The sequence below is a fragment of the Belonocnema kinseyi genome, chromosome 7, assembly GCF_010883055.1.
Source record: "Belonocnema kinseyi isolate 2016_QV_RU_SX_M_011 chromosome 7, B_treatae_v1, whole genome shotgun sequence".
Lineage (NCBI taxonomy): Eukaryota > Metazoa > Arthropoda > Insecta > Hymenoptera > Cynipidae > Belonocnema > Belonocnema kinseyi.
The window spans coordinates 62,036,217-62,062,721 of NC_046663.1; positions in this window are offsets into that span (position 1 = coordinate 62,036,217).

A 26,505-nucleotide genomic window follows, 5' to 3' on the forward strand; every position below is an offset into this window, starting at 1 on the left:
AAAGAGGAGATCTTAAGCAATAAAAATATATATGTCTCAATTTTTTCTAGTGTCGAATAGTCTTAGTTATTGGCCGTTGAAAAGCAGTGTCCCGGTTGTGGCCTTTTGGCCGTTTAAGGGTTAATTAACATATAAACTATTTCAGTGTTGGTTGAAAATTCATATTTTTTATTGAAAATTAAACTATTTGCTTGAGTTTTTCAACTATTTTGTCGAAGGTTCATATTTGTGGGTTAAAACATTGACTATTACATTTTTCGTTGGTAATTCTTATTTCTTAGTCGAAAATTCAGCTGCTGGTTAAAAATTAAACCCATTTACTAAAAATTCGATTTTTTGTTCAAAAGCTTAGCTATTTCATTGAAAATTTTTTTTTTCAATAATTTTTGTAACTGAGAATTTCATTATTCCATTGTTGATTGAAAAAAATTTCTTTTGTAATTAAAAGTTATACTATTTTCTTTAGGTTATCACAATACTGTTCAAATTTAATATTTTTTGGTTCGAATTAAAGTGTTTTTAAGGAATTTCGCCCTTTTGGCTCAAAACGGCTACAATTTCATTTACATTTTTTTCAATCTCTGTAATAAAATTAAAACCCTTCTGGTCGCAATATTAACCGTTACATTTTTGTTGAAAATTAATATTTTACAATTGAAAATTAACCCTCTTCGTTGAAAGTTTTATTTTCTGTTTAATAATATCGCTATTTAATTTGAAATTTTTTTCTTTATGGTTAAAATTTTATTTCATATTTTAACAATTGATTTGAAAATGCATAAATTCAAGTTCAAAATTCGACTCTTTTGTTAGAAAGTTTATTCTTGTTGCTTGAAATTTTATCTTTAGGGTAAAAATTTTAATATCTGGTTAAAAATTATATTGTTAGAAAGTTTTGTAGAGAAAAGTAATTTTGTTAATGGAGATTTTAACATTTTAATTTTTGATTTGAAATTGATCTTATTTTAGTTAGAATTCAAATATTTGCTTCAGGTTTTCACAGTTTTGTTAAAAATGATTATTTTGTTACAAATTTATTCTTTTTTGTTTAAAATTTATTTATTTGGTTGAAGTTTTTTCATTAAGTTGGAAAATCATCTCTATTTTAGAATGTTAAACTATTTTTGATTGGCAGTGAATCCTTTTTGTTGAGAAGCTCACTATTATAATTTGGTTTGAGTATTATGTTTAAAAAGTTATTCTTTTTGGTTGAAAATTGAACTTTATGGTGGAGAATTCGTATTTTGAAGCTTAAGCCAATTACTTAATTTTCAAATAGTAAAATAATATTAATATTTTTGTCAATAATAATTTTTATATAAAATTTTAAATTAGATTTTTAATCTAATTACAGTCGAATCTCGATTTAGTGATTCTGGATTCAAAGTTCCTGAGAATTGACGCCACGCCGGGGACGAATGAGAGGGTTGGCGGGGAATGCGCTATGTTCACTCAGGCGTGACAAAACAGAAAGAAAAACAGGAAAAAGACAAGACAGTTCCGAGACTTTAGATTTATGGTCACCGTCAGCCCCTGAACATTCACTAAATCCACATTTGACTGTATATTTAAACAGTTTTATTCTTTCTGGTAAAATATTTAACTAAATGAAAAAAAAATTGATTTTCATAGATATAAATGTCTCTTCTTGTCTCTTAAATGTGACTACCAAAAAGGTTCGTTTTTACTTTCCAACGAGATTACCTGAAAAAGTGGGTATTACATTTATCTTATGCAGATACAGATAAGATTTAATTTAAGATTCTTAATACCACAGTCTTTAGTATAAATACAGGTTTAAAATATTTAAGAGACATATTTGTTGTTGATGCGCCGGTGATTGTGCAAAAGTTTAAAATCCAGATATGTCTCCGGTGAAAATTATCGTATTATCTTAATTCCTCATACCTTTTGCATTTATCTAACGGAAAGATGAGTTGTATACTATATAAATAGTTAATCTTTTAGCTACTTTTAAAATATGGTTTAAAATTATTTTTTACAATCAATCAATTTAATTGTTTTTGCAACTATTGTTTTATTTTTACTATTTAATTTATAGCTACATGAAAATTAATTTAAATTGTCTAAAAGTGACTAATATGCAATAATATTGTGATTAACGTTTTTATGAATACAAAAGAATTTTATCAAATTTGTCAGAATTTCAGGTTAATTTTAATGATTGTAGGATAAATTCAAAAATAAAAAAACTAAACCTACGAATTCAATTAAATTCGATGGAGTTTCGAGACCTTTTATGGAAATGAGAATAATTAAATGAAATTCATCCAAATTTAAGAGAAATAAAAAATCAAATGAATTAAAAAAATTCAAAGCATTGAAAATATTTGACTGATTTCTGTAAACTTGGCTTGAACTTAGAATGATTCTAAGGAATTTAGAAGACTTGGATAATATACCTAAGAATTTAAGGTCATTTGAAAGAGAATCGAGGATGAAATGCAAAAACTAAAAAAAATTTAATTCATTTATTTGAGTAGAGTATAGTGAATTTAGAAAAACTTAGCAAGAGATAAGTACATCAAGAGATATCTGAAGAATCCAACCAAGTTTAAAATAATTTATAGTGAATTCCAGATGAATTCAAATTAGTTGTAAAGAATTTTTTATATCCAAAATATTCTAATGACTCTAGTAAAATATAACTAAAATTCAGAAAAACTCAGGAGAATTTAAGAGACATTGATCGAATTCTGAATTGAAGTGGAAAGAAATTTTTTAAAAGAATTTGACAATAAGGTTAGTAAAACAGATTGAACTAAAATTACTTTTATAAACTTCATTAGAATTTAAATTTTTAATTGTCAAAAAAATATTTGCGTTTTCAACCAAATAATTAGATTTTTAAATTGCAAAATGAATTCCCATCAAAGAATGTTGTAATGGCATTTGTAACCAAAAGATATTACATCCCTACCAAAAGAGATGAATTTTCAGAACAAAACGACGGATTTCCAGCCAAGAATGTTAAATTTGTACCAAAAATATGCATTTTTAACAAATTACATAAAGTTTTAAAAATATAGCTGAATTTCAAAAACAACAGATAAATTTTTAACAAACAGTGAAAAGATTTTAAGATTTCAGTATAAAAATTAATTTTAAACAACAAGAAAACTGATGTTATAAACGAAAGGATCAATTTTTAACAAATAATATTTGTTACCTAATGAAGAAAAACATCCATGCAGATTTTTTAAATTTTAAGCTTGAACAACAAAATTATTATTATATTGTTATATGAAATCCCTACCAAAAGAGATCAATTTTAAAACCAAAAAAGCGAAAAAATAAATTTTGAAGAGCATACATAAATATTGAAACAAATAGTTGAATTTTCAAATGAAAAAAATAAATTTCTAAGCAAGCATTTAAATTTTCAACCAAAAAATATTAGTTTTTAATTAATAATTTAATATCTGATATGGCAATAACAACAAATTTAAGAGAAAAATGAAATTTTCAACAAAAATAATTTAACTTTCAACAAAATAATTGAATTTTCCACTAAATAGTTGAAATTTCAAATTGAAAAATGAATTCTCATAAAAAATGTAGTAGCAGCATTAAAACAAGATTCGCATTGAGGGATGAATTTTAAAACAAAAAAGACGAATTTTCAACAACAAAAATTATTTTCTACCAAAAAGACGAGTTTTCAACAAATTACAGGAATTTTCGAATATGTAGTTAAATTTTCAAATACATTCGATAAATTTTTAACAAAAAAATAAAAGTTATAAGTTGTGAGTAAATAATTAATTTTAAAAAAAGTAAAACAAAAATGATGAACTTTCATCTAAAATGTGTTCAATCAAACAGGCATTTTCAACAAATAAAGATTTTTTTTATTGAGGACAAAAAGCTCATGCTGATTGTTGAACTTTAAAGCCAAAAAGCGAATTTTCGGTCAAACAGTCGAATTGTCAATCCGAAAATCGGAATTTTTACGAAAAAAAGTAAACTTCATCTGAAGAGATAAATTTTCAACTATAATGAATCTTCAACAATAAAAAATATTTTAAAAGAAAGTAATTCAGTCTTCAACCATGTAGTTTAATTTGCAATCAAAAATATGAATTTATATATTTTAAGCAAAAAGTTCATTTTAAATTAAAAATTACAAATTTTCAACCAAAGAGTTCGATTTTCAAGAAAATATTGAAATGTAATTTAAAACAAAAAAGATTAAATCTTTACCAAAAGTAATTGAATTGTCAGGAGAAAATAATTGTAAAAAATGGAAATATAAATACAAGTCAATTCACTTACTGACGAATATTATATCAGTTTAGCCGTAAAACTTCATTTTGAAAGTTCCATAATTTTTTTTCGGAGGTGTTTTTTTATTTTGCCTGGCCTTAGTATTCAAATACCATAATCTTAATCTTGTGCATCTTAACACTGGAATCTTTTATAATTTTATCTTTTACAATTTGAAATTAAAATTTAAAGATATCCAATTTTTTATACTTGACAGTTATTAACTGTGCCTCTTACAGAAATTCCCTCACTTTTGCGAATTTTTTTCTGAGAACTGTGAATTGTCTCAGGCTTTATTGTTTCAACACAGTTGAAAATTGATTAAAATCGCTTTTTTATTAAATATTTATATTTTTCACATTTTTCTTGTTAGATCTCTTTTTAATTATTATATACAATTCTAATTAAGTTTTGTTTATTTGTATCAAGTAATACCTCAAAGTATCTTTTGAATACGAAAAAAAACTGTAAAATAAAAATAAACTTGTTTAGGCAATCATGTTTATACTTATTTAAAGAATTTTGTATGACAAATAAGGAAATCACATATACAACAACTTCAAAGTTTGAAAATCGATAACGGAACTCTGTTAAAAAGTAGCACATGAAGACCATGAATATATTCAGGGTCTTCATGGGCTACTTTTCAGCATATGCTACTTTTCATTGTCCCATTGTAATTTCATGATTCTAGAAAATTCTCATTTTTCTTAATTTAATTCACACAATTAGAAGGTAATGTTCATAAATTGAAAACAGGTTATTTCACGTTTAAAGTTCACCATGCCATATTATCGCATTCTTATATTAACCTCTTGGCTATTTTTATCTATTTTATTTTTTGTTTTTATTATTTATTTTTATTTATTTATATATTTTATCCCTGTTACTCCCTCCTTTCTCCCCCGTAACAAACCACAAAAAAAATTCTCACCCCCACCCCCAACAATGTACGTGATTTATAGTTTCTAGAACAAATATGATATGAGACAAGAAAATAATATAAAATTCTTTTATTTAAGATAATAAATGATCTGCATTTATTATTTTCAAATTCATGTATTTATTTTAGAAAAAACTTTGCTACCATAACGGATGACTGTTTAACAGAATACTGGAATTTGAGACAATGTAATTAAATTTACAACAAAAAGGTGTAATTGTTATTTAAAACAAAGAGATCAAATTCCATTTAAAAAAATTAATTTGAAAACCAAAAAGGTAAATTTTCGATAAATAAAAATTCTTAAACAAAATGTCTTTACAGAAATTGAATTTTCAGCTTAAAAATGTGACATTTGAGCAGAAAAATTAATTTTCAACAAAATAGTTAAATTCCCAATTGAAGAAATAAAATTTCTATAAAAAAATAAAAAAATTTAATTAGTTCAACTCTCCCACAGACAGTTAAATTTTCAACTGAAAATATAAATTTTCAATAGAATAGTTAAAATTTCAACCAAAGAGATGCATTTTCAACCCTAAATATGACTCTTCAACAAAAAATGATTTCTCAAATAAGTGGTTCAGCCAAACTTGTCAAACAAAGTTGTTGACTAAAGAGGGCAGTTCTACCCATGTCGGGCAGTTCTAAGTCGAAATGGGCAGTTCCAAAAGTCAAAATTGGTACTTCGAACATTTTGTTTCCATTCACGTTACAAAATTATAGATAAAATTAAAAATTTGACGGAAATTTGTATTATTTTTATTAATAAATCGTGAGTTGTTTTTATCAGTAACGTTGTTTTTACTCATTTGAATTTGATATCCGATTATCTATTAAATTACGAAATTATTTCTGGTATTAATTCTGACTGCACATAGCGCATGAAAGATTGTATGTTAGATATAACCCATGTAAAAATATTGTTATAAATTTGAAAAGAAACGCATCTAAATTGATCTAAAAATAATGAAACATAATGATATTTTACCAAAATTAATATTTTGATATGCTTGTTTGTAAAGTTTCTTACTTTATATTGTTTTTTAAAGCATAAGCATTAAAGCTTTTATAAAATTTTTGCAATTAGCGACTATTGGTATTAATTACTGTATAAGTGCCTACATTATTGACAGAAAAGTATTTAAGGGGAAAAATAAGAAAAGTATTCAGTACAACAAATCTTGGAAACAAAGACTTTTTTGGGCACTTGCTTACTGTCAGGTCTGGCAGTTCTAAATTTTGCTTAGGGTACCCTGAGCAAAGCAGATTCCTTTTTACTCAAATAGTTGAATTTTTATTTAAAAAATATGAAATTTCTACTAAACCAGATGAATTTGTTAATGAAAAAAGAAAAACTTGCAACCAGAAAATTTAATTTTTATACAAAAAACATTTCAGTTTTACTTTACAACACCAAAATATGAGTTTTAAACAAAAAGTAAACTAAACTAAAAAAATTATTTTTCATCAAAATTGTTGAATTATTATCCAAAAAAGATTTTAGTTGACTTTTAAAAACACAAAAATTAATTTTAATTAAAAAGTCAATTTTTCACCATTCTCTAGTAAAAATTGAATAGCTATATTTTTAGTAAAAATATTAATTCTCAACAAAAACAGAAAATGAATTTTAAACAAAATTGGCTAAATTTTTAACCAAAAAAATTGGAATTGAATTTTCAAGCCAGAAGATGAATTTTCTACCAAAAAAGGCCAATTTAAACAAAAATTATATAGATTATTTTTGGCTAAAAAAAAAATTTCAACGATAAATAGGACGAAATTTTATTTCAGGTAAGAAAAATATGTTTTCAGACAAGTAAAATAAATTTTTAATGAAATAGTTCAATTTTCTACCAAACAGATGAATTTTCGACCGAAAAAGATTAAATTTATCTTTAAAAAATTTTCAAAAAATGGAATTGTTCAATTTTTCTAAGATTTCTAAAATTTCCAAAAACGAATACGAGAGACTGTATAAAATTTTTAGGAATAATTCAAAACAATTCGAAACATATTTAGGAATTTTAGAAGTTACGAAGAAATTAAAAATATTTTAAAACTTTGAAAGGTTTTCGAAAATTAATATAATTTAAAAAATTTGCTATTAATTTTCCAAAAGTCCTGAATATGTTTTAAAATTGCAAAAAAAATTGGTAGACGCTTTCTACCCACTTTTTCTGAAGATTATCTTTTTAGGTAAAAATTGTATTTTGTTGCTAAGAGTTCAACACTACTTAAAAAATTAACTTCTTCTTGAATGTTCATCATTTGGCGTTGAAAATTCAATTGAAATATTTTGTGATTAAAAATTCAACTATTTTTTTGTTAATTTCGTTTTCTGATTTAAAAAATAAGATCCTTTTTGGATGGAAATTAAACTGCGTCGTTGAAGGTTGGACCAATTTGATAAAAAATCTATTTTTAGTGGAAAATTAATCTCTATGGCTGCAAAATAATTTTTTTCCTCAAAATTCAGATTTTTAGGTTAAAAATTCGACTGTTTCACAGAAAATTATTCCTCTTTTTGGTTGTAAATTTATTAATTAATTGTTTTGGTTAAAACTTATTTTTACCGAAGACTTATAAATTTCTCATTATTGGTTAAAGCTATCTTTTTCAATCGAAAATTCAACTGTTTGGTTGAAAGTTCATGTATTAAAAAAGCTGGATTGCTTGTTGAAATTGGCATTTAATTCCTTTCGATAAGAATTTAACAATTCCACTTCTGCATTCGACTTTTGTTTTAAATTAATTTTTTCGGTTTGAAAATTTAACTGTTTGATTAAAAATGTGTTCTTTTAGATCGGAAATGAATTTTTAGGAATCTTAGGAATTTCAGCAATTGCGGATAAGAGAAAATCCAAGTAAGTTTTATATATTTAATAATGTTTTTATTTTATTCTTTAACCGTACATATAATTTATTAATCATTGATTGATTTTCATATTTTAAAAAAATCCGTACTTTTATGAAAAGAAGATCCAGATGTAAAAATTCTTAACTTTCTTGAGATTTTTGTTGGGTTAATCAGGAATTAATCAATATTTTTAAAATAATTTTTATCTTTTATTTATTTGTTCTAAAAAAATCATCTGGATTAAAAAATCTGTTACAAAATACCCTTCTTATACAGATTTGGGAAATAAAAATCAAATTGACGAAAAAAGTTACATTAAAAAAAAAAAAGAAAATTACGTAAAGTTTTGATACGAAAAATCTAATACTCGGTCTTCGGAGTTTTTTGGATACCGACTATTCGCCAAAAATTTGACCGGACTTTTTTCATTTCTTTTATTATCATTACTACACTGAGTTCTATGTGTCCTTTTCAGGCTTAATTTAATGTTCATAAATTTCACCCTATTAGGTAATATTAATAAAATATTAAGTCAAATATTTTTCAATATCAAGTAATATTAAGTAAATACTAAATAAATATTATTATTTACAATATCAAGAAAAATATATTAGGTACTATTATTAGGCAATTTTTTGAAATATTTTGTTTTTATTAAATTATTAAGCAATATTAAGTAAAATATTGTATAATGCTGCTTATCATTGCGACAGCACACTTTTTTATAACTAGAAAATTTTACCTTATAGGGAAGCTTAGATTTATGAAAAATAGATTGTTTATAAGGCTGTGCATAAATAATGACTTGCCGTATGAGAAAAAGTTACACGAGTGAAAATGTTTATAATTTGTGACAGAGGCTATTAAAAAGAATTTTAGAAATCTATTTTATTAATCCGGCCATCTAATTGTTTGAAAAAAGTTTGAAAAATAAGATTTCTTTACAATTTGAAAATTATAATGGATCAATATGAGATCGAAATAGAATAATATATTGATTAATGATACGTATTCAGGATCTTCATGCGCTACTTTTCAATAGAATTTGGTTTTCTATTTTCAAAATTAATTTCGGTAGCAAAATTGTTAATTTTCCATAGAAAAGTGCAATTTATTAGCAACCTTTGTAAAAATTATTTGCTTTGTATAATCATCAGCTTGAATTAGTATGAAATAAAGTGCCCAAACAAGGTTATTTTATTTGCACAGTTTTTTTGCCTATGCAAAATATACTTTGAAGTCACTTGAAATGAAAATTGGTAAAATTTAAATGGTTACTGATGAAATTTAACAGATTTTCAATAAAGTTCCGTTTTCGATTTTCAAAATTTTTTTTGGATCTATATTTTCCTCATTTTCCATAAAACGTTGCAATTATTTAGCAAACCTCGCAAAAACTATTCGCTTTGAATAAGCATGAACTTGACTTAGTATAAAACTGAGGAGCCGAACAAGGATTTTTAAATTGTATTTTAAGGGTCAAGGAAAAGTCAGGGATTAAAAACAAAAATTTTGCAAAAAGTATTTGTATATTTATGGTTCGGAAAAATAAAAAATTGGTTAGGGAAAAATGATTTTTGCTTGAAATTCACATTTTTGTATTGAAAAATCATCTGATATATTTTTTGGATGCAAATTTAAATATTGTTCTGAAAATTTCTCTTTTTAATTTAAAAATTTATCTATTTTAGTAGAAATTGCATCTTTCTCGGATGAAAATGCAAGTTTTTTGTTAAAAATTCAACAATTTCGTTGAAAAGTCCTTTTAAGTTTAAAAATCAATATAAAAGTTCATCTGTTTTAGTGGAAATTTCATATTTCCTGAATAAAAATAAAATGGTTTGTTACAAAATTATCCAAAAATGATTTTAACTTGAATAGAAAACAGTTCAATTCAACCAAAAATAACGAATTTCAAAAGAAAATAGTTGAATTTTCAAATATAAATTGTGCAATTAATTTTTTAGTTACAAACATTAATTTAAAAGAAAGGAAACGATTTTTGAATCAAACAGCGCAAGTTTTAACAAGAACAAAAATACATCTTTGACAAAAAATAAATGTTTACCAAAAGTGGTCAATATTCAACCAAGGGGTTGAAGTTTCAACCAAAAAGATGAATTTTGAACCAAAAAGATTAATTTTTTTCGAAAGAAGACAAATTTGGAACAAAATATTTTCAAGCAAATAGTAGACTTTTTTACTGGATGAATTCCGTACCAAAAATATGATCGTAAAATTTTCAATTAAAAAGAATGAACTTCTAACCTAAAATACTTGGATTTTTCTTATTGAACTCTACTAATTCTGTTCATATTTGGACAAAAACCGAAAGACAGTGGAAAAAGGGGAAATTTCTTTAAAATATCAAAAAAAATTCTTTAAAAGAGGGGAAAAATAATAATAAAAACTTTTTATTTTTTAAATGAAAGTATTCTTATTTATTTATTATATTGAATGTTATCATTCAGTAATTGCCTATGGAATAAATACTGTTTTCTTAATATGTTTTTATTTAATGCTGAAAATATTGATTTGATAAAAAGATATATAAATAAAAAAAATGGAAATCGGTGAATTAAAAATAAAACCAGATTGCTTAATAGATTTAACTTTGTTGAAAAGGATGAGATTTCAATTTCTTGAAACTTAAAAATGGGCCAAGCACAGACATTATTTTATTTCTATGCATATAAGGCAAGTAAGCCGAACTTTTATTTTCTTTGCTTTTTATTTCCTGATATTAAAAGCTTAAACAATAGGAAATTCAAGAATAAAAAAAAGTCTTACTAACGAGAGTATATAAAAATTTTGAAAAGAGTTGAAGTAATTAGTAAATTATCATATCTGACAAATATAAATAAAAAAATCATACCTACTTTTATTTATTTTCTCAATGGCCTAACATGGAACGAAATTATTAACTTTTTTACAGTATTTCTTTTTTTCTTCAATCAAATGTAAAAATTAAAATTTTTAGATGAATATTTTCTTTATCAACTTTTAAACTTCGATATATTTGAAATAAATTTAAATTACGATTTGATTATATAAATAAGGCAAGGAATTTCCTAATAATACAGTTTAATTATTATAATCAAATTTTTAAGATTTGCGTGATTTTCATGTTTTTTTGCAAAAAATATTGTGCTATATAATACGTATAAAAGCAGCTGCTCATACCTAATAACCTGCAGAAATTTATTAACACCTAACAATAAACTTTGTTATAAATAATTTTAAATAACGTATATAAAATGTTCTACCCCTTTTCTTAGGAATGTTCGTCGGACATCGTATATGTATTAAAATAGCTTACTAATTTGACCTTACTGCAGAATATTGCCAATAATTATCTTTTGTATTTTTTGTAAATAATTTTAATTGAAAAAACACAATATTTATTTTTTTTGCGGAAAAATTCTCTGTGTCTAATATGTATACAATTTGCTTTTAAGACATAATAAAATTGTGAAATTTAAAAAATTTATAATTTATGTTTCTTTATAAATAATGAATGTTAATAAATAGAAAAATTTTCGCCCCTTTTTCTAGTAAATTATTTTTGTTAACTTAAATTTTGTATGACTTTTTATTATTTAATTATTTTTCAGCAAAATAAGTCATAGCAAGGTTAAATGTTAACTGGTAGCAATATTTTGTTGTAGAGCAAGTTCAATAAACTATTACGATATTTATATATGAGGTGAGAAAGAAATTTTTTCTAAAAAAAAAAACATGAGAATTTTTGCTTGGTAAATTAAGTTATTTAAAGGCCGAGTCCAAAAGTCTGGTATAATTTATTTATAACAGTGATAAATAAGACTTGTTAACAATATTTTTTATTTCAGCGAATCCGTTAAGATAATTTGATACAAATCAGACAGTAAAATATTAGGTTGAACAACTTTTTCCTTCTAATTTTTTTAAAAACTCATCTCGTTTTCCAACAATTAAACTTTTAAAAAATTTTTTGATCTTATTTTTTACAATTAAAAGAAAATTTGCTCTTTTAGTCGAAAAATTATTAGCGACAAATCTAGGGATCCTTTTCGGGTGAACAATTTTGTCCATTCATTGTTTTTTCGTACCTTGTGTCATTTTTCAACACATTAAATTTGTCTATTTTTCAAATAGTTTTCCAGACTTAAAACAAAAACTAAGTTCTATCAAAAAATTATTCATGCCAAATTTGGATGAGTTTTCACTCTTTTTTTGGAAGAGAAACTTTTGTCCATTAATTAACGTTTTTCATAGCCTGTGTAGTTTGTCGCACAATTTAATTGTTAAATTAATTTTTTACGATTAAAATCAAAACTACGAATTCCATTAAAAATTATTAATAAGAAGTTTTTAGCTCTTTTTTGGGTGATCAACTTTTGTTTTATTTTTTTCTTTTCTTTTTTTAGCTTGTGCCGCTTCGCCAAAGATGGATTTTTTTACTTTCAATGTTGTTTTTTACGAACAGAACAAAACAACATTGAAAGTAAAAAAATCCATCTTTGGCGAAAGATATCAATTACATATATCAATTAATAAAGTTATCAATTACAGAAATGTAGATATTTTTCGACGTACAATTTTTGTAGAATCGTACTTTTCCGTAATTTGCAGATTTTGACTGCAAAACAAAAATTTTGTGGAAAAAACCCTTTTTTCTTCAAAATACATGACACGTCATGTTTTTTTTTAAATTAATCTTGTTGGTTTCAAATTCATTGTTTTGGCTAGAAAATGAGTTTTTTAATTTGAAATTAATTTTTAAAATAAAAACTTAATATTATCATGTTTGCTTGAAAATGTCCCTTGTTCAGTTTGAAATTCTACTGTTTGTTTGAAAATTTTTGTATTTTGTTGAAACTTTGTCTTTTGTGGAGACTTAATTCAGTTTTTCGTCAAAATTTCAACTATTGGAGGTTTAAGAGTTTATTAAATATGAAAATATTTGGATAAGGATTCATTTATTTTATTCAAAATCATTTATTTATAGTAGAAAATGGATCTTATTTTTTTTTTAATTCACTCTTATGGCCAAAAATAATTTTTTTTTCAAATTAAAAATTAATTTTTTTAACTGAAAATTCAACAGTGTTGATAATACTACAACGATTGCTCTATTTCATTAAACAATTTCTATTTTTACGTTTTCGATTTTTATAACCTATTGTAATCATAATATAAAGTTCTAAGAAAATTTATTTATTTTTATCAATCAATAAGTTGCTTTCTACTATTGAATTAGAAAATAATTAAATATGTAAAATTTAACTCATGATGCGATTAATTTTACCAATATTGATTTAGAGAGACTTTGAAGTTTTTTTTGCATGAGAAAAAAAGATTTACAATCCAAATAACCTGCTCCAGGCACTAAATGTTTGCTTATTCAATCAAAATAGTTAATTCTTAAACAAAAAAGTTTTTTGAACAAAATAGTTAAATTTTCAAGACAACTCATGAATCTTTGATAAAAAAAATTAATTCTCAACACAGAGTATAATCGTTGATAGTTCTATAAAAAGATTTTATTAAAAAAAAGTTAATTGAAAAATTGCATTTTCTACTAATTTTCGATTTAAAAAAAGACGAGTTTTGAAAAAAATAAGGGAACTTTCAACTGAAAAAGATCATTTTTTCAGCAAAAATAGAGTAACTACATTTTTTGTAAAGAGAAAGTTAATTTTAAAGAAAAAGGTGGATTTTAACAATAATTTATTCACTATTAACATAAAAAAATGATCTCATCAATAAAAATTTTTTAAATGAAATAGTTTATTATTGTTGCAAGAAGTATTTTCTGGCAAATAAATAAAAAATTGTAACACAAAATCTCTTTTTTGAGTTTTTGGAATAATTTTTAGGGTTTAAAAATGTGACATTAGTTTATTAATTTGTAATTTTTTAAACAAATGTAATTTGTTTGAATAATTTTTTGTTAAACATTCGTTTTTTCCCTAAAAATTATTACTATTGGTCTAGCGGAATATTTATTAACACTAGTTCATTCATTTTCAATAATTTAAACAAATGAAATTTGTTTGAATAACTTTGTTTCAAATTTGTTTAAATAAAAATCATTACTGTGGGTCTAGTGGAATATTTATCAGTAATAATTAATTACTGATTAATAATTAATTAAATAATATTTAATTCATCAATTATATTCAAGTAATAATTTTTATTTGAAAAAAATAATAAATAAAGTTAATCAAACAATGTTGATAAATATTCTATTGAAGAAATATTAATAATTTTTATAAAAAAAAATTTAAACAAATTCCATTTGTTTAAGCAATTGAAAATGAATGAACTAACATTAATAAATATCTCATAAAACCAATAATAATCATTTTTAAGGAAAAATGAATTTTCAATAACAATTGTTTAAACGAATTGCCCTCTAGCATGCAAAAAAATGTTGCCATGCATTTTTGGACCACCCTAATCTTCAAACAAGAAGATTCAATTTCTATAAAAAAGGATTAATTTCCGGCATGAAATGTAATGAACATTTTTTAATTGAAAAAATTAATTAATAATAAAAAAAAGTGATTCTTTAACCAACGAACTGAAATTGTAATCAAAAAGAATAACTTACAAACAAATATTTTAATTTTGAACGGACTTTTTAGCATAAAAATTAAATTTTCAACAAAAAGGTTAATTTTCCATCAAGAGCGATACAAATTTTCAATAAAAATCGAAAGCAAAAAATTTAGTTCAATTTTTAGTTAACAAAATTAATGTAAATAAAAATTAATTTTTAATCAAATAGATTAATGTTTAACTAAAAAAGTATCTTCTTTAACAATATACATGAATTTTTAACCAAAAGGCATCCTATAAAAAATAATTATATTAAATAAAATTTATTTGTACTTTGTGTTGTTTTTCCAAAAACTAAATTTGTTTATTTTTAATGTTACTTTTTAGGTTTTAAAAAAAGTGTACGCATCCTATCGAAATATGATTAATACGAATTTGCAAATGTTTTGAGCGATCAATATTGGTTTATTAACCTTTTTCGTAACTAATGTTTTTTCCGAAAATTAAATTTTTTTATTTTTGATAGTATTATTTAAGAATGAATCAATCACTGTACGTCCCATCAAAATATTATTGATAAATTTGTACCTCTTTTTTATTGGAACAGCCTACGTCCATTATCTACACACAAGTTTATAGATTCGTCGTTTTCGTTTTTCGTTTTTCGAAGAATTGAAGTTTTTTATTTAATTTTTCACGATTTAAACAAAAATTAAGCAATTTACTAAAAAATTATTATTAACAAATGTATAGCTCTTTTTGTGGTGAACAACTTTTGTCCAATAATAAAAAATAATGCAAAAAAATAATAAAAAATGGTTCAGAAAAAATTTGTAGATCTTTTTTGGGTGGATAATTTTTTTACAATCATCTTTTTTCGTATCTTGCTTAGGTTGACCGGAAATTAGAATTTTTTATTGTTTATTATATTTTGTGGAGTCAAAATGTGCATTTTTCAAGAACATTTAAAAAGATGAAATAATGATCTTGTAGAGCTTTCAAAAAGCAAAGTTTTTCTTTTCCTGAATTTTTTTATATCATGCATTATTTGGCTTAAGATTCTCATCTTCTTTCTGTTTATTATTATTTTTTTAAATTTTAATATTGCTATAACTCCGATAATTTGCATTTGTCAATAGAATTTTTTTTTCAAGTTATCGTGTCTAAAGATTACAGAATACAGATTAAAGAAATAATTCAGATAGACTACAGAATTTCTGATTCAGAGGATCTCAAAACGTAAGAATTTGATGAAAACTAAGAAAGTAAAATTTTACATACAATCAATACCTTCTCATTAGGATGAGAATATAAAAAAGCTCCCGTCCCGCCATTTTGGTAATTTGGTAGTGTCGATTTTTTTTACGTGAATCTTTGAGGGATGTTAAAACAACTCTTAAAACAGTTTAAAACCCTTTTCCCGCTAGAATATTGTTTTCTAGTTTATATTGAATTGATTTCTGATCCCGATGGTATAATTTAAAATATTCTTTGAATTTTAGGAAATGTTGGGTTTCTTGCCCGAATCTTTAAGGATTGTTAAAGCAACCCCTGAAATAATGTCAAACACTTTTACTGCTATGTCATTTTTCTCACGTTTATTTTGAAATTATTTCCGTTCACAGAAGTAAAATCAAGAAATCTCCCGTATTTTGTATTTTCGAGTGGGACGTTAAAACAACCCTTAAAGAGATATCAACACTTTCGATGCTAAGATTTATTCCCATGTGTTCTTTTAAATTAATTTCCAACCCCATTAGTGTGATAAAAAATGTTCCATTATTTGGGAAAAGTGTTGGAAATTATTTTAATGGTTATTTTACAATCCCCTAACGATTAAAGCGAGGAAATCAACATTTCCTAAAAATCATCATCACGGGAGATTTTTGTATCATCGAAACGTGCCAAGTTTTTTTAGGAATAAAAGAGGAGACCCCACCTGCAGCGACCCAAATATGACCCAAAAATAAAAAAATACATTTTTGCGTATTACTGGACAATTGAAATATTTCTTATGACTTTATAAACAATATTTAATTGTTTAAATAAATATAGCTTATTTAAACAAATATTTATTTCCGTAGAATATAAAAAATAATCGTATTTTCGGATTGGAATGTAATATTTGTTAATTTTTTGGAGTAGTAAATTTGTTTAAAATCATGGTGTGATTATTTAAACAATTGATTATTATTTATTTACAGCATTAAAAAAAATAAAACCCAAAGGTCCAGTTTTATTAAATTGGTATCCTATTCTACTTTTTATTTAATAACTTAAAATAGTTTCAAAAAAATTATTTTTCTGACTGTATAGTGTATAGAAAAATATATTAATCATTTTTAATTAATTAAACAAATAAAATTTCTTTAAACAATTGTTTTTCCAAAAATATTTTTAAAATCATATTTTCGAAATTAAAATTAATATTGAATTATTTCGCGTAGTAGTAAATTCTCTTATAAGCTGTATGTTATTGTTTATACAATTAATTATGGGTTTTAAAAAAAGTTTCGTTCAAATCGAGTATAGATGGTTTTTATATTTTTTGGCGCCAAATTAAATAAATCATAAAAGTCATAATAAAATTTGAATTATAAAAGTGTATTATTTAATTCTTCATATTTTTACAATCTTGACGATGATTATATTATAAAAAAATACATTCACTAATGCAAATCATGATTTAAGTTTCAACATTTTCTTTCAACAACATAAATGAGGATGAAGTGCTATATTTTAGGTCATTTACAATACTAAAAATAATAAAAAATCTAACTTTAGTTAACTTTGTGCAATTATTGCAATTTATTTGTAATTACTTGAATAAGATAAAGAGTAAGACAAGCCAATTTTGCAATTGTGATACATTTTAATCGGCGTTGTAATGAGACTGCATATAAAATGGGTTTAGATTACATTTTATTATATTATTCTATGTGTTATGTTCTATATTATTGGACCAAATTTTCAAAAGAAAACTGCTTGACCGAACAAAAATGGTTTGAACATTGTCATACTGTTTTTAAGAGAGATTACTACTCCTAAAAATCATTCAATAATATATTTAATTCAGGAAAAACAATTTTAAAAATATTTTTGGAGAAATAATTGTTCTAACAAATTAAATTTTTTAAACAACTAAATAATAGTTAATATATTTTTTCTTTACACTATAAATTCAGAAAAGTAATTGCATATATTCTATTTTATTTCATTTTTTAAAAGTTGTCGAGTAAAACTGTTTGGGCAAATATAAATTTTTTGCACAAATAGACATTTGTTAAAAGTCGAAAAAAATATTAAAAATTTTATAATAATTCCACAAAAAGTAGCATGGGATACCAATTTGAGAAAAATCTGGACATCTCTGACTCAATTTTTAGAAATTTTGTGAATAAACAATAATCAATTCTTTAAATAATGACATAATGTTTTCAAAAATTGTATTACTTCAAACAATGACCGACTATTACACTTCAATAAAAAAATACGATTATTCTTTTCATTTTTTGAGAGTAAATAATTGCTTGAATAAATTACATTTATCTTCACAATTAAATATTGTTTGAATTTTAATTTTTAAATATAAAAATTTACGGGTTTATTTTTTCAGGAAATGTAACCTTGAGGATGGGGGGACTTGCCCTTTAGATACAGCCCTGAAAAAATTCAGTTATTTTTTCGAAGCAATTTGTAGCTTTCCACTATCGAATTTATAGACATTTTTTACCAATCTTCAGTGATTAAAAATAAACTTTTATTTGATTAAGAGTGAATTTTTCTGATTGAAAAAAATCAGAATAAATAAATTATTTCTTACAGTTTGACATAAATTTTCTCTGGATGTATAAAAGATCAAGATTGTTTCATTAAAGAATAATATCTTTGTTCCGATGATTTAATAAGTTTTTTTTTAATTCATCACTTTATGTTGAAAATTCAAGTACTCTTATAAAAATTCGTTTTCTTGAAAACTCGGATTTTTCGGTTAAACTTGATTGTGTCGTGTTAAAAATTATTTTTTTGTTGGAAATAATATTAACCAATTATTTTTTTTGGTTTTGGATGCTTTGCCCTCCGGCTAATGCCAATTTTTTATTTAGAATAAAAGTGATCATATCTTTAAATTCGGAAGACCTTGACTTTCAGAAAATTTTTAGTAAATAATTCAGAGATTTTTTTTAACGAGTTGCAATTAATCTCATTTAGTAAAAACATATGTGCAGAGGTTTAGGCAATTTTCTTGAAAATTTGTATTTTCGGAATGATTTAACTGTTTGGTTGAAAGTTGGTCTACTTTTAAAAAATTTAGTAGTTTGGTTCAAGATTAATAATTTTAGTTAAAAATTCATACTTTTGACAGAAAATTTCACTTTTGTGTTTCAACTTCTTTTTTATTTGGGTAAGGAATTGAAATATTTTAGTAGAATATTCCACTCTTTGTCTAAGAATAATATTTTCAGATAAAAATTTACCTCTTTTTTTTTTTAATTTCTCTTTCCATTTTCAAATTTGTAGAACATTTAACTGCTTTATTGAAAAGTAACTTTATTTATTTAAAATTAATATTTTCGGTATAAGAATTCAACCAATAGACTTTGGTAAAAAGTTTAAATTGTCTAAAGTCTCTTTGGTCGCATATTATTTTTTTGTTGGTAATAAAATTTATTTCTTTCGCTAAAAATTTGTATTTCTTGTTTTTAAAAATACAAATGTTATGTTGAAAAGTCTGACTCAAAAATCTTTCTTGGTCGGAAACTAAACTCTCCTGGAAAAAATACATCTTTTTGGTTGCAAATTTGTACCTGCATTTCAGAATACGAGTAGTCTTAATTCTAGACAAATTTTACCGAGTTAATTCGAACCATTTTTTAGGTATAATAATTTTTTTCTAAGCTATGCAAATAATATTTTTAACTTCTTTATCAGTCGAAAATTATAGTGCATCCGTTTATAAGATAATAACGCAGAATATTCGGAATGATTTTTAAATTATAAAATTAAGGAAGTGAAAAAGTAACATTTTAGGTGACTTGAAATTACTTTATCTAGCAGCAATAATCAATTATAGTTTTAAGTAACGCATTTGTAACCTAGTCACGAAAAAAGTAACTTTTTAACACCGATAGAAAAAAACTTGGAATCTGTAAATAACTTCTTTATTTTGATAAAAATTGAATAATTTATATACATTCAAACGTATCAATATTTCTGATAAAAAATTTCTTGTGTTGTCTTCTCTAATTGTGATTATTTTGTCTCGCATGTTTGGAATTCTTTCTTGCAAAATTTAAACTTGCAATTGGACTGCCCTCTAGGACTACGCGGTTCATGGCCGTGTGAGGCTGAATGGGTTCTCCTTGTAACATTTGTTGATGGTTTACCAATATAACGCCACGTAAAGGTCCAATTACCTTTCCATCCTGTCCAATATTTCCCCTCACTTCTACTCGCAGATCCACAGGTAAATTTTGTGATCCACGATATCCTTCAACATTATTGTTAAATGTCTGATGGTTTTTATTTGCCGCCAGATTTACTCGCAGATCCACAGGTAAATTTTGGAATCCACGATTTCCTTGAATATCATTGTTAGATGCTTGATGGTTTCCATTTCCCGCCGGCAAGTTCAGGTCGAGCAACAGCGGATTTCCACTGTAAAAACATGACAAAGAATATTATAGATAAACCAATTTAAAAAAGGGCAGTCTACGACTCGCTCTCACGACTTGTCCTCACACCTGATTCAGGACGAGATTGTACGCAATGCATGGTACGCACCAGCCATTTTTTTTTACAGTTTTAATTTTTATGTGTGAAAAACTACTTTTAAGCTAAATGTTAAAACTTTAACTTTTGAATAGGCTTGAATTCCTGCCACAAATTCTTCGAACAACTATGGGTTTCACACGGAAAAAAACTAGGGGTTCACTCATGTTGCGGCTCAAATGAAAGTTGGTGTAGAGACCCAAATAAGCTCGTTTAGAGCACACTTGAAAAGTACAGCATCAAGGCCCATTCACAAGCCAATCGCTTGCAATTTGGGTTGGTAAGTTAGCAATTTACAGAATATGTCGGATAAGCAAACGCAAACGATATTATTATTTATTCATTTTTCTTCTTACTTGTTAAGGTTTACTTATTTTAGAATTTTTAATACAAAATTGGCTTAAGTCTACACCATCTTTGAATTACCATGATTTAAAATGATTGGTCAATTAATAATTGGAAATTTAATGCAATTTTATTGATTGTCAGTGAAAATTTATTACTTACCTAACCCATTTTAACCTACTGAAAACCTACCTATTGAAAAAATCTTTGCTGTACAATTAATAAACTTTTTTAATTAATTATTATTAAGTGAATCTTTTAGAAGCATATTCTTGATCAAGCACTATTAAGATCAGCTCAGCCAATTAGCCGTTATTAATATTTTCAAATATTAAAATGACCTTTAGTTGTATTAAATTAAATGAAAGTAGAGAGGCATCAGAAACATTCATTCTTGCATTCGTTTTTGCAATAACCTTTGGTCACACCTAACAATATATTTGTACTTTTAAAAAGTAACACATATAATTGCACATCTCCCCATAACAGCAAACTTATTACTCAGAATTTCATTGCACATACTGTTCGTTATACTTAGGGTACCTTTTCACGAAGGACTGTTTTGGATTAATCGTGGAATTAATATTTTTCATAGGATTCATTTCTGACTGCTTTATTGATTTATGGAAAATTTGATTGGTTGAGGACCTAGAAACGAACTCGATGCTTGAAATTAATTCATCAGTTTATTCAAATTCGACCCCCGTAAAAAGGTACCCTTGCTTTATAAAGTTGGAAATATACTTCGGGTCTTTTTTGAAGTAAAGAAAGAAATTCAAAAGGATTAATGCAAGATTCCCTTTTTAATAATTGAATATTTTTGATAATGACTTATTTATAAATGTGAGTATAAAGAAATCGTTTATCGACCAATGACTTACGACGAAAATTTTCTTGCATATGAATCAGTGCTCCCAATTTTTTGAACTTTTTCAACTGCGCTTGCTTCGCGCTAGCAACACAATTTGTTACTTTAAAGCGCGCGCATTTTAAATTATATAAATATATAAATGTTATATTTATAATAAATAATGATTGGGAAATGCTTTAAAAGTGATTTAATAATCCTAAAATAGAATTTTTGAGTGACACGTGAAAAAAATTGTGATTTTATTACAAAAAAACGTTTTTTATTTTGAATTTAGAAAAAAAAAACATTTTCAATTAATTTTTAGTAACTTTATTGATGTTATTTCAGGTCAAATTGTTGTGAATAAAAACAATAAAAATCAGAAACTCGACAGAGACAAGATTAATCATTCTGGTAAAAAATAATTTCTTTCTCTGAACTCGGAATTCATAACGTCTTTTTAATTAAAATTGAATTAAATTTTTATCTGTGAATCCAAAATCTTATTTGAGGATTAAAAAAATTACTGTTAATGTATTTTATAATCATTATTTATTATAAATATCACATTTGAATATTGACACGATTCAAAAACAGCGCGCCAACAGTAGCCAATTGCGTTGCCGGCGCGATGCACGCGCAGTCCAAAAAGTTGCCAAGATTGTGAGCACTGACATGAATAAGCCTTTATATTTACGGTTTTGCTACATAACCTGCAAATGATATTTATCAAGTCATTATATCTATTTTAATTACGTTATTATTTTTTTATTTAATTATCTTCATTAGTTTATGTGCACCAGACTTCGATTAGATGTGTGATTTAAGGTAAATATTGTATTATTAATTAATCATAATATTGAAGCGGGCAAAGCGAAAAATAGGTTCTTTAGGAATAGGCTCAATTACATTTGAGATCGTTTCGAACCCCAAGTGTGGTGTTATTTAGTGCCCATTTATCGTTTTGGGTTCCTTTTCAGCAAGTAGGGTTCATTTTTGTTGCAGCTCCTTTGGAACCAAAAACGGGTTCCAATGGAAACTTCAGTTTTTTCTGTGCTGTTTATATTTCGGATTGAGGATATCAAAGATTGATAAGTTGTTTTTTCAAAAGAGGATTATTGTTAATGTATGGTGTGAAATTCTTCTTGGATAAAGATTTTCCCGAGTAAGAAAAATAATAGACGTCCGATCTCTTTCTGAAACAGGTATAAGGACGAGTCGTGTGTATTCTAGTCTTGGCTTAACTGCTTTTCTTGGCTTAAATATATGTTATGCAGGGTTTAAGGCAGGTTAATTAACATTGAGAATCTATTTCTTAAAATCAAAATGCTTGGAGAAATTATTCAATTTTGTAAAATTTTTGAAAGTAACTTCTTTTACTAAACTTCCTTTTTTAACTAGAAGGCTGGGACATTACTTCAATAACCATACCTAGCTTGAACATTTGCACCACGTATAGTTGACATTAGGTTTATAATATCTCTATTTGCAGCACTATTCCCTTTTGTCTGCGAACTTAATTCTGTAAACAGACAAAAAAAATCTTATGGATTTCTAAAGTTAAAAGTTTTTTTTTTAAATTGTGTTGTTTAATTTTGCCACAAAAATCTATCGGTTTATCAAAAAAAAAAAAAAAAAAAAAAAACCCCGTTTAGAGAAAACATTACTGGGTTTTTTTAAGGATTTCGGAAAATAGAAACAATTTTGATGTCTTCATTGTTTTTTGCATTTCAGTTCTAACTGTATTGAGAAAAGTGCAATTTAAAAGTTGTATAAATATACTTTTCACTATATTTTAATAACTCCTTTTTACAAAAACAATATTTTTGCCCACACGGATTTCGAATTTCGATCCATTTTTTTATTTCCTTATTGAATTTTTCTCCAAAACAGTCGGTTGTATGAAGAATGTCACAAACGAAAAAGGTGAAGTTATTTTTGATACAGTGATTGAATAAAGGCAAGTCGTATGAGGAAATGTTACAAAAGTAGAAAGTTTTATTTTATGTCAGAGAATAGTGAACAAATTATTGAAAAACTAGACTTTCTTTATCAGGCATGATTGATTATATAGTTTATTAATATAAATGGGAATATTTTTAAGCTAGTCAGATCGACCAATAGTGGGACAAAAATTTTGTGGTATATCCTTAAGTGGAATACAAAAGAAGCCAATACTGAGACCAGGAAAATCCAATGTAGTTCATTAAAATAAAATAGTGTAATTTACCTACAATTATAGAATACAATTTCCTTCATTTTTAAATATAATTCATATCAACATGTTAACATTTTGCTTGAAAAGGCAACAAGGTATTATTAAATTATATTAAGTAATTTAGTAATAACTCATAAATTTAATTTTTCAACAAAATTAGTAAGTATGCATTAAGGGTTAATATTATATATTATGAATATAACTAAGATTAATATTATCGAGTTACTTAAAAATGCCACTGTTTGGTCGTAAATTTTAATTTAGAATTAATTTTAATTAAAATTAATGCATAAATTGAAAAAATTGTTTCAACAATTTCCAATACATTTTGGTTAATAATTTTATCATTTGATTTCAAATTTTATTGCCAGAAGAATCTTTTTGGTTAATATTTCAGCAATTTTGTTGAAAAAACGTTTTCCTTGTTAGAAAATATTAATCTTTTCAATTATAAATTTCATCTTTCTGGGGAAAAAATGCAACTTTTTGGTTGAAAATTAATCTGTTTAGGTTTATTCTTCAAACAGCTTTATTGAAAATTCGTTGTTTCTTTTTTTAATAATTCAAGTGCTTTTAATTTGTAATTAAAATATTGTTTTGTTGAAATATCAACTAATAAATTTCTTGCCAAGAATTCACCTTCTTTTTGGTTAAAAATTCAACTACTCGGTTAAAGTTGTACTACTTTGAAAATCATATTATTTTGGTAGAAAATTTAACAATTTGGTTGAAATACATTTCCTTTTTTAATAAAAAATCTTATTTTGTTCACAAATCGTCTCTTTGGTAGAAATTTGGTCTATTTTGGTTACAAGTCGAACTTTTTCGAAAATTGGTTCGTTTTTTTAATGAATTCAATTGTTTTTAATTTAAAATTAAAACATTTCAGGTTGAAATATCAACTATTATATTTTGTTATAAGAATTAATCTTTTTGGAAGAAAATTAGTGTTTTTTAAGGTAAAATTGAAAATTTTTTTATGAAATTGAAGTATTATGTTAACCGAAAAATGTAAATTCTAATCGATTATATAATAGTTGATATTTCAATCAAAAGCATTTTAATTGCAAATTGAACGCAGTTGAATCAATTTAAGAAACAATGAACTTGCAATCAAACTATTAAAGCCTCAACCTAACAAATTAATTTTCCACCACAGTCGCATTTTTGCTCAGGAAAGTTGAAATTAAAAATTGAAAAGATGAAATTTTCGAACCAAGAACACAAATTTTCAAGAAAATAGTTCAAATATTAATAAAAAAGGAATTTTCTGTCGAGAAAGAAAAAAAATTTCAACCGAAATGTTAAGTTTTCAAGTAAAAATGATGAGTTTTTTTTTCAAAATAATTATATTTTTAACTAAAAAATATAAAGTTTTCACAGAAAAGACTCGTCCCGGCTTCGGCAACTTCGTAAAGAATAATTTGTCCAAACGCGGGAAATTAAAATATTCACAACTTATCAATTTATATCGCTAAAAAGTTATATATTTTATTCTTAAACGTAATAAGAATATGCAAAAAATATGACATTTTCTATTAGTGTAGGAAATAAATGACGAATTCTGTAGGAGTCCATTTACAGATTTCGAGTGGTCATTTTAATTATTTTTCACTGAATGTGTGAACGGTCAGAATAAAAATAAATAATGGCAAACATTTTTAAACAGCTTCAAAAATAATAGAAAATTTTTACGTTAATGATTTTTACTGCAATATAAAAGATACTCCTCAACGATATTATTATCGTCCCATTATTAGACATATTTTTATGTTATGCCAGTAATGGTCCGCTTACCTCAGACGATTACTTAATTATTTTTTTAAGATATTTTCTAATGAAATGGGGAAAAACTTATTGCTTGATAAAAAGAAAATTATTTAGACTTGTAAATAATAATTTTAAAAAGCAATAAACATTTAAACCATAAAAGATAGGAAAGTGCAATAAAACGATGTGATAATTTGTTATTTTTATCTCTATTGAAACAATAAGCAGCTCATATTAAAAAATTGTGAACGTGACCTAATTTGTCTCCAATTTAAAACAATACCTTCTCATTCTTTGGAAAATGCGTGGAAAAGTAAGAATGTTTACAATTTTTTTAAATAGAATGGATCAATATGGGAGCAATATGCATATTACTTTTTTCAAATCGTTTGAAACTCAAAGGGGAATTTAAAAAACCTGGTTTCGACTTTTCCAATGACTTTTCTGATATAGTGATATACTTGCCGATAGAATTAAAGAAAAGCAAAACGATCCAGGAGAGATTACCAGAAATGAGTCCCATTCTTTTAAAAGTAACTGACTTTTTGAAAGAGGACTCCTGATATATACCTTATTCCCTATATCACTTCTCTTTGCATAAGACAATCTTCAAACAAATTAGTGCCGATAGTAGAACCATATTCGTTACTATGCGTCTTTGAGAATCACAAACATTTTTAACAGTGTACATATGAGCATATGCAAAAGTTCTAATTATGACAAAAGAAAAATGATGTATTTGGTTCATACACTGTTGAAATTGGGACAAACTCATAAAAAATATTTTCATTTCCTATCCTGATAGGGAATTTCCCGCTTCTAGAGCTATGTTCAAAAGATGGGATCGGCCTAATTTTCATGTACATAACATACATATACTTTCCTGTGTGCCACTTATACCCCCCCCCCCC